The sequence below is a fragment of the Bombina bombina genome, chromosome 2 (assembly GCF_027579735.1).
Source record: "Bombina bombina isolate aBomBom1 chromosome 2, aBomBom1.pri, whole genome shotgun sequence".
Classification (NCBI taxonomy): domain Eukaryota; kingdom Metazoa; phylum Chordata; class Amphibia; order Anura; family Bombinatoridae; genus Bombina; species Bombina bombina.
The window spans coordinates 778,932,211-778,940,205 of NC_069500.1; positions in this window are offsets into that span (position 1 = coordinate 778,932,211).

Here is a 7,995-nt window from a genome sequence, read left to right on the forward strand (position 1 = left end):
CCTTATATGTTTTTACGTGGTGCCGAATAAAGAAGGATTTTATTTACACGGAGTCTGCAGATAGTCTTTGTGGTGCGCCCTGCTTTGGATCTTATTGTAATTACTTTGGATAAACTGGCAGACTTGTTTAGGGCTGCATAGCGAGACTTCCGCAGTGAATTACGCACACCCACTCTCCATTGAGCCGATTAGGAGTACCGGAATCTCCACCCCCTTTAGCATTTAACTACAGAACGGAGAGAAGCGTGCTCCTTCACACAGAACTCACTGTCTCCTTACTTTTGTATTTATTTTAGCTAGGTAGTTATAAAATAGTTAATAACTATTTAGTAACTATTCTACCTAGTTAAAATAAATACAAACTTGCCTGTAAAATAAAAAAAACCCTAAGCTAGCTACAATGTAACTATTAGTTATATTGTAGCTAGCTTAGGGTTTATTTTATAGGTAAGTATTTAGTTTTAAAGGGACAGTCAACACCAGAATTTTTGTTGTTTAAAAAGATAGATAATCCCTTTATTACCCATTCCCCAGTTTTGCAAAACCAACACTTATATTAATACACTTTTTACTTCTGTGACTAACTTGTATCTAAGCATCTTCTGACTGCCCCTAATCACATGACTTTTAGTTATTATCTATTGACTTGCAATTTAGCCAATTAGTGCAGTGTCTGCCACTAGCCACGGGCGTGATCACAATGCTATCTATATGGCCTACATGAGCTAGCTCTCCCCTGCTGTGAAAAGTAAATAAAATAGAGGCGGCCTTCAAGGGCTTAGAAATTATCATATGCACCTTCTTAGATTTGCTTTCAACTAGAATACCAAGAGAACAAAGCAAAATTGTTGATAAAAGTAAATTGGAAAGTTGTTTAAAATTACATGCCATATTTGAAAAATGAAAGTTTTTTTTGGACTTGACTGTCCCTTTAAATAGGAATAATTTAGTTAATGATAGGAATATTTATTTAGATTTATTTAAATTATATTAAAGTTAGTGGGGGTTAGGGTTAGACTTAGGTTTAGGGGTTAATAACTTTAATATAGTGGCAGCGACGTTGGGGGCAGCAGATTAGGGGTTAATAAATATAATGTAGGTGGCGGCGGTGTCCGGAGCGGCAGATTAGGGGTTCATAATTATAATGTAGGTGTCGGCGATGTCGGGGCGGCAGATTAGGGGTTAATAAGTGTAAAATTAGGGGTGTTTAGACTTGGGGTTCATGTTAGGGTGTTAGGTGTAAACATAAAATGTGTTTCCCCATAGGAATCAATGGGGCTGCGTTACTCAGTTTTACGCTGCTTTTTTGCAGGTGTTAGACTTTTTTTCAGCTGGCTCTCCCTGTTGATACCTATGTGGAAATCATGCACAAGCACGTTACACCAGCTCACCGCTCACTTAAGCAGCGCTGGTATTGGAGTGAGATTTGGAGCAAAACGCTCACTTCTTGTCTTTTAACACCGGGTTTCTGAAAACTCGTAATACCAGCGCTGCATGAAAGTGAGCGGTGAGAAAAAACTGCTCGTTAGCACCGCACCCCTGTTACCGCAAAACTCATAATCTAGGCGGAAGTTTTTAATAGTGCTAGTATTTTTATGTATACAGTTTAGTTGCAGACTTCTTGTAAAAGAAGTAATAACAAAATCAGAATTTTGTCTATTACTTGAACATGTATTCTCTTATTAAGAACAACTTGTCAGGGTTTTTTCCCTCTTTTGTTTGCCATGTGCTGCTGGCAGCCATTTTACTCACCTCTCTTGCTACTCTGGTGCATACTGTGTGATGCTGCTCATTTCCTGCGCTTCCTTTTATGGTCAGACTGGTGTTCATCATCAGTGTGAGACAGGATACAGTCTCAGAATTGTTATGTCATCACTTATTATTTAAAGGGCCTCTGTTCAGTATGCTTTGCCCTTGAGAGCTCCTGTTTATTACCTGGCTGTCTGACGTCCCTCCTGGTTCCTGATCCCTGGCTTGTTCCTGACTCTGCTGTTCTCCTTGTTCCTGATTCCGGCTCATCTGACTAGTCGCTTTGGCTCCTGACTCAGTTCGTCTGACTATTCGCTTTGGCTCCTGACTCGGCTCGTCTGACTACCAGCTCTGGTTTTGATTCCTGGCTTATTATTTGTTTTGTGGAATTTGTATTATTTTTTTGCTATTAATAAAGGTGTGATTATTTTTGCACTTCTCGTCTCAGTCTGATTCCTGGCACCCTGACACAACCGCTGTGAGAGACGGTTAGGAGGTAGCTTCAAAACTACCAATCGGATTGATCCTGGGTGGTTAAATGGAAGGGAAAACTCCCGTATGACTTTAGAAAATGTCACCCTCTTGAAAAAGTCTGCACGTTAGCGGACGAAACGCGTAGAGGTACAGAGAGGTGTATTGAACCACACGAGCACCCGTAGTCCCAAAGGCAGGAAATTTGCTTACGGCTAAAGACTGAACTTACGATATTATCAAGGAACTTTATTGCAAGTAACCCCAACTGCTTGGACAAGGAGACGGGGAACTGTGATGCGATTAAGCGAGTTTGTTGCTTTTGAAAAACGTCTGTTTGTTTTTATCTGCCTATAATAATGTGTAACATTGTAAGTGCAATTCTATAGCACTTGATTTTGTGACTTTTATTACCGCACTTGTGTCTGTTTTGCGCTTTTTCTCTTTTTAGAGTGAAGTAAATTAGAAAGTTATTTCAAATTGCATGCTCTAACTGAATTTACTGTCCATTTAGTAGTATTGGATAGCTACTCTGAGAAACATACAATCGCCTAAAATACAAGTTGAGAGCAAAAATATTAGCACACATTTATACATACACACATATATCTACACACACATACTGTACATGAGCCATTTCTAGTTGAACACCATATACCATATTAATATATATATATGTGTGTATGTATATATACAGTGTGTATGTATGTATATATACAGTATATATATATATATATATATATATATATATATATATATATATATATATTTATTTATTTATAAAATATTTTACCAGGAAGGATACATTGAGATTTCTCTCGTTTTCAAGTAGGTCCTGGGTCCACAAAACATTGCATTGATACAATAGGGTACAATAAAATTCAAAAACAATAATAATACACAATAGATGCAAATTTTTTACATAGAACAGGTAAGAAATATATAATCAACCATGACAGGTGCATTCTGTTTTGAGATATGTAGAGAGGGATCTCTTAAAGGATATTAGGCTTGGGGAAGATTTGAAAGTGTGCGGGAGGTCATTCCATAACTGTGGCGCTCGGTAGGAAAAGGAGGATCGGGCTGCTTTCTTTTTGTATTGAGGCAAGCTAAATAATGTGCTGGTACTGGATCGGAGGTTATAGGAGGTGGGAATAGCCGGGGAGAGCATTCTGCTCAGGTAGAGTGGGAGCTTTCCAGAAAGGCACCTAAACACAAGGCAGGAAAGATGGAGGGTGCGTCTGGATTCCAGCATCAGCCAGTTTAGTTCTTTTAGCATGTCACAATGGTGGGTCTTATAGTTACATTGTAGCACAAAGCGGCAGAATGAGTTATACAATGTATTAAGTTTATTAAGGTGAGTTTGCGGTGCAGGTGCGTATACTACGTCCCCATAATCCATGATAGGCATCAGCATTTGCTGTACAATCTTTTCCTTTACTGTAGGGCTGAGGCAAGATTTGTTTCTGTACAGGGCACCTAATTTTGGATAAAGTTTAGATGCAAGTTTTTCTATGTGGAGGCCAAAAGATAGATTAGGGTCTAAGAACATACCCAAGTATTTGAAAGAGTGGAGTTTTGTCAGTGTTTAGGAAGAGTTTGTTTTTTGAGATCCACTTTTCTACCTCTGTGAACTCTGTATGTGTGTGTGTGTATATATATATATATATATATATATATATATATATATATATATATATATATATATATATATATATATATATATATATATATATATATATACACACACACACATATTGTAAATTGGTGAAGCTAGAATATTTGGATAACAAAACACATGTATAATATGTTAAAATAAAGAATTTCTCACCTTATATATATATAGATATATATATATATATATATATATATATATATATATATATATATATATATATATATATATATACACACACACACACACACACATTATATATATATATACATACACACACACACATTATATATATATATATATATATATATATATATATATATATATATATATATATATATATATATATACATACATACATACATACATACATACATACATATACACAGGTGGCCCTCGGTTTACGCCGGTTCAATTTGCACCATTTCAGAATAACAACCTTTTTTTTTCCAGTCATGTGACTGCTAATGAAAAGCATTGAAAAGCAGTGCACTAATTAAAATAGCCAGTAGCTGGAGCTGTCTTCTTGTGTTGCAGCAAAGTTATGCAAGCTTAGCAGACTGAAATTAATCTGTGTACACAGAACAGACCTTAGCTATCGAGCAGCTTTCAAAGCAACAAGATCTAGCAGGCACTTCCCTATCTTCTTCCTGTCCAACTGCTTGAGGTCAGGGTGCCTAACTGCCTATTAATCACTCCAAATTGAAATGCATAGAATAGGTGCAGACCCAATATTATCTAACATGCTAAAAATGCAAGTAAAAAAATGTTTTTGTTAATTAAACTTAGTTTGATGATACAATCTGTTGTGTGATTATTTAATTAGGTTTATAATGCTGTTTAGCATTTAAAGTCTTCATTTCAAAGCTTTAAAAATAATGTATTAGGTGTTACTTATGTCAATTTTGAGAGGGGCCTGGAACTTAACTCCCTCACTTCCCATTGACTTACATTATAAACTGGGTTTCAATTTACAACGGTTTCGATTTACAACCATTCCTTCTGAAAGCTAACCCTGGTGTAAACTGAGGGCTAGCTGTGTATATATATATATATATATATATATATATATATATATATATATATATATATATACATATATATATATATATATATATATATATATATATATATATATATATATACATACATACATACATATACATACACACACACACACACACACACACAACTCAGCTCCAGCTCAACCCTCCTCCTGACATCTGCCTGGGTTCGACGATACCAATAGATAATAAACAAAAAGTGGCACTCACAGGTCTTTTGAATACAAGTACAACGTACTTTAATATGAAACGTTTTTGGGGATCTAGTCCCCTTCGTCAGCATGCAACAGTGATACAAAGCAAGTCTATACAAGTAAGTGAACAAACCTTATTTACCAAAGCGTCGCCAAACCTCCATGTGTGGAACGCACCTTGCGTTCCACTGAACTATTGGATCACGTCGTCACTTCCGGCCAAGTGAATATTATGTAAAGTTATAAATCGATAACCACATAATTGATATAAAATAGGTGCACAGTAAATAAGACAATATCTGATGTGTCCTATTGTACAAAAAAGGTATATTCCTATACAACATAGTGATCACAGCAAGTTGCAGAATACACTCCAGTATGTGTTGCGCAAATCAGAACTAAATGAATACCTTAAAGTCTAGGGTTGTATTAAGTCCACCAGGGTGGATTGTACCCAACCGGTAGATCCATTGTGCCTCACGTCTTAACAGCATCTTGTTTCGATCGCCCCCTCGCTCCATGATAAGAACGTGGTCTATAAGGATGTACCAGATAGACGAGATGGAATATCCTTCCCTGGCACAGTGCCTTGCAACGGGTTGATCTGAGTCTTCCTGGCGTAATGCTGTTCTGATAAAATGCCTGGGGTTAGCCATACATTCCCTTAGTGTTCCAGATGTTTTTCCCACATAGAAACTGGAACACGGGCAAAACAGCAAATATACTACATGGGTAGTAGTGCACGTAATGGAATGTCTGATGACAAAATTACGGTTGGTGTGTGGATGGTGAAAAGATTTGGTGTTGATTAGACCATTGCAGGTGGTGCACCCAAGGCAACGGTATGATCCTTTTATATTGCTCCTTGTTCCAGTAGTATAACTCTGTTTTGGGTCCGTCTTGACCAGCAAATCTTTCAGGTTGGTATTTCTTTTATAGCCCACCATCATTAGTAGATTGGTGGCAAAGGGCAATCTGGGATCCGAAGACATAATAGGCCAATGTCTCCGAAGAATTTGTCCCGTTTTCGTTGTACCTGGTGTAAATACGGTCGACATGATCAATTTATCAGTTGTTTCCTTCTTAGGTTTGTTTTGGATGAGTTCTGACTGTGTTAGTGAAGATGCTTCATCTATCATCTCTTTAACCAGACTCGATTTGTATCCTCTTTCGAGGAATTTGTCACCCATTCCAGTCAGCTGGGAAACCCCTGTCACTGCGTCCGAATTGGTGCGCATTGTCCTGATAAATTGGGATTTTACAATGCCCTTCAGCAAGGCCGGGGGGTGACAACTGTCTGCCCTAAGAATAGAGATACGGTCAGTTGGTTTGTTATATAGAGTTGTACCTAACCGTTCTGTCTCTTTATAGACACTAAGGTCTAGAAAGTTAATAGTGTGTTCATGAAAGGTCATCTTGAATCTGACAGGGGTATCGGTACTGTTGAAATTGTTGTGGGGTATGGGCTCTCTCATTGTCTAGATCTTGGGTAACCAGGCGTATAAAAGTTCTGGTACTAGGACTACAATTAGCAGGTTCAAAAGAACTCGGTATGCTACATTTGAGTTCAATAGGAGTCTTGGATAGTCTCTGTATTTTGAAAGAATTCTTTTATTTTAAAAGTTCTATTAAGTTTATAGATATCAAATTTTTGGTCAAACTCCGATGTAGGAGTACTGGGCACAAATGATAGTCCTCTGTTGAGCGAACAAATTGGGCAAATAATGGCACAGTGTCAAAAGTTAATATAGGATATATTAGAGGTATGGGTAAAACCTTGGTGCTGCCCCTTTAAATAATATAGCAAAATGGGATAGGGAAAGATGAGGGACTGAGAGGGGAGTACTAGCACTCTAACTCCTATAGTTATGATATGCTTTATCAAAACAGCTTAGGTTTAGTATATAATGAAGGTATTTTTTATTTTTTTTAAATTTAAGCTTTATTATTACTATTTAAAATAAATAGAGTAAATAATAGTGATAAAGATCACGAGCTCACACACCATTATCAAAAATATAAAACCAATCACACAAAAATATTTACACAACACCTTACAGACTGCACAATTCCACCAAGTGATACCCCCCTGTATTCCTGGCCGATAACCGGATACTTCGGCTTCAGGTGACAGGGGCAACACTGGTAGCTTACTGTATCAGCAGTCAAAAATGGTGACAAAAAGTTAGTGGATTGTAAGAACCCCACACAAATGCGTTTCGGCCATAATGCAGGCCTTTCTCAATGTGTATCTGATAAAAAATGATGTAGGAGTACTGGGCACAAATGATAGTCCTCTGTTGAGAACCTTGTGCTCATTAATCGTAAGAATATATGTGCTAAGGTTAATGACTATATACTCTGGCGCCCTCGTCTGGGGAGGTCTGTACCTGGTGCACCGCCCTCCTGATGTGGGGTCTATTATGCCTTCCCTGCGTGACCGTGTAGTCACCCATAAAAATTGACTAGGGGTAGAATGTAGTCTAGTAGGATGTTGCGTGCTAAATTGGTCCTGTTGACCATATGAGCCTGGTGATGCATAGGTTAGACTGGATTGATGTCTTTCTGTATCTGAGGAATCCCCCCCACTGGTATCCACAGTGTCAAACCTAAACTTTCTAACCCTTTGTCTCCGCCTAGGTTGGCTAGTTTGTGATGTGGTGAGCCATTTGTAGACCTTTCCCTGTACATAGTCAGTGTTAACTGTCTCAAGCTTTCTATTTTTGAATGCTATGAGTTCGTTTTGATATTTATCAATTTGTTGTGTAATTTTAGAGAGCCAGTTCTCCTGTTGGTCATTGATCAGTGTGCTGTTATGTGAAGCTTCAAAAGAATGAATTTC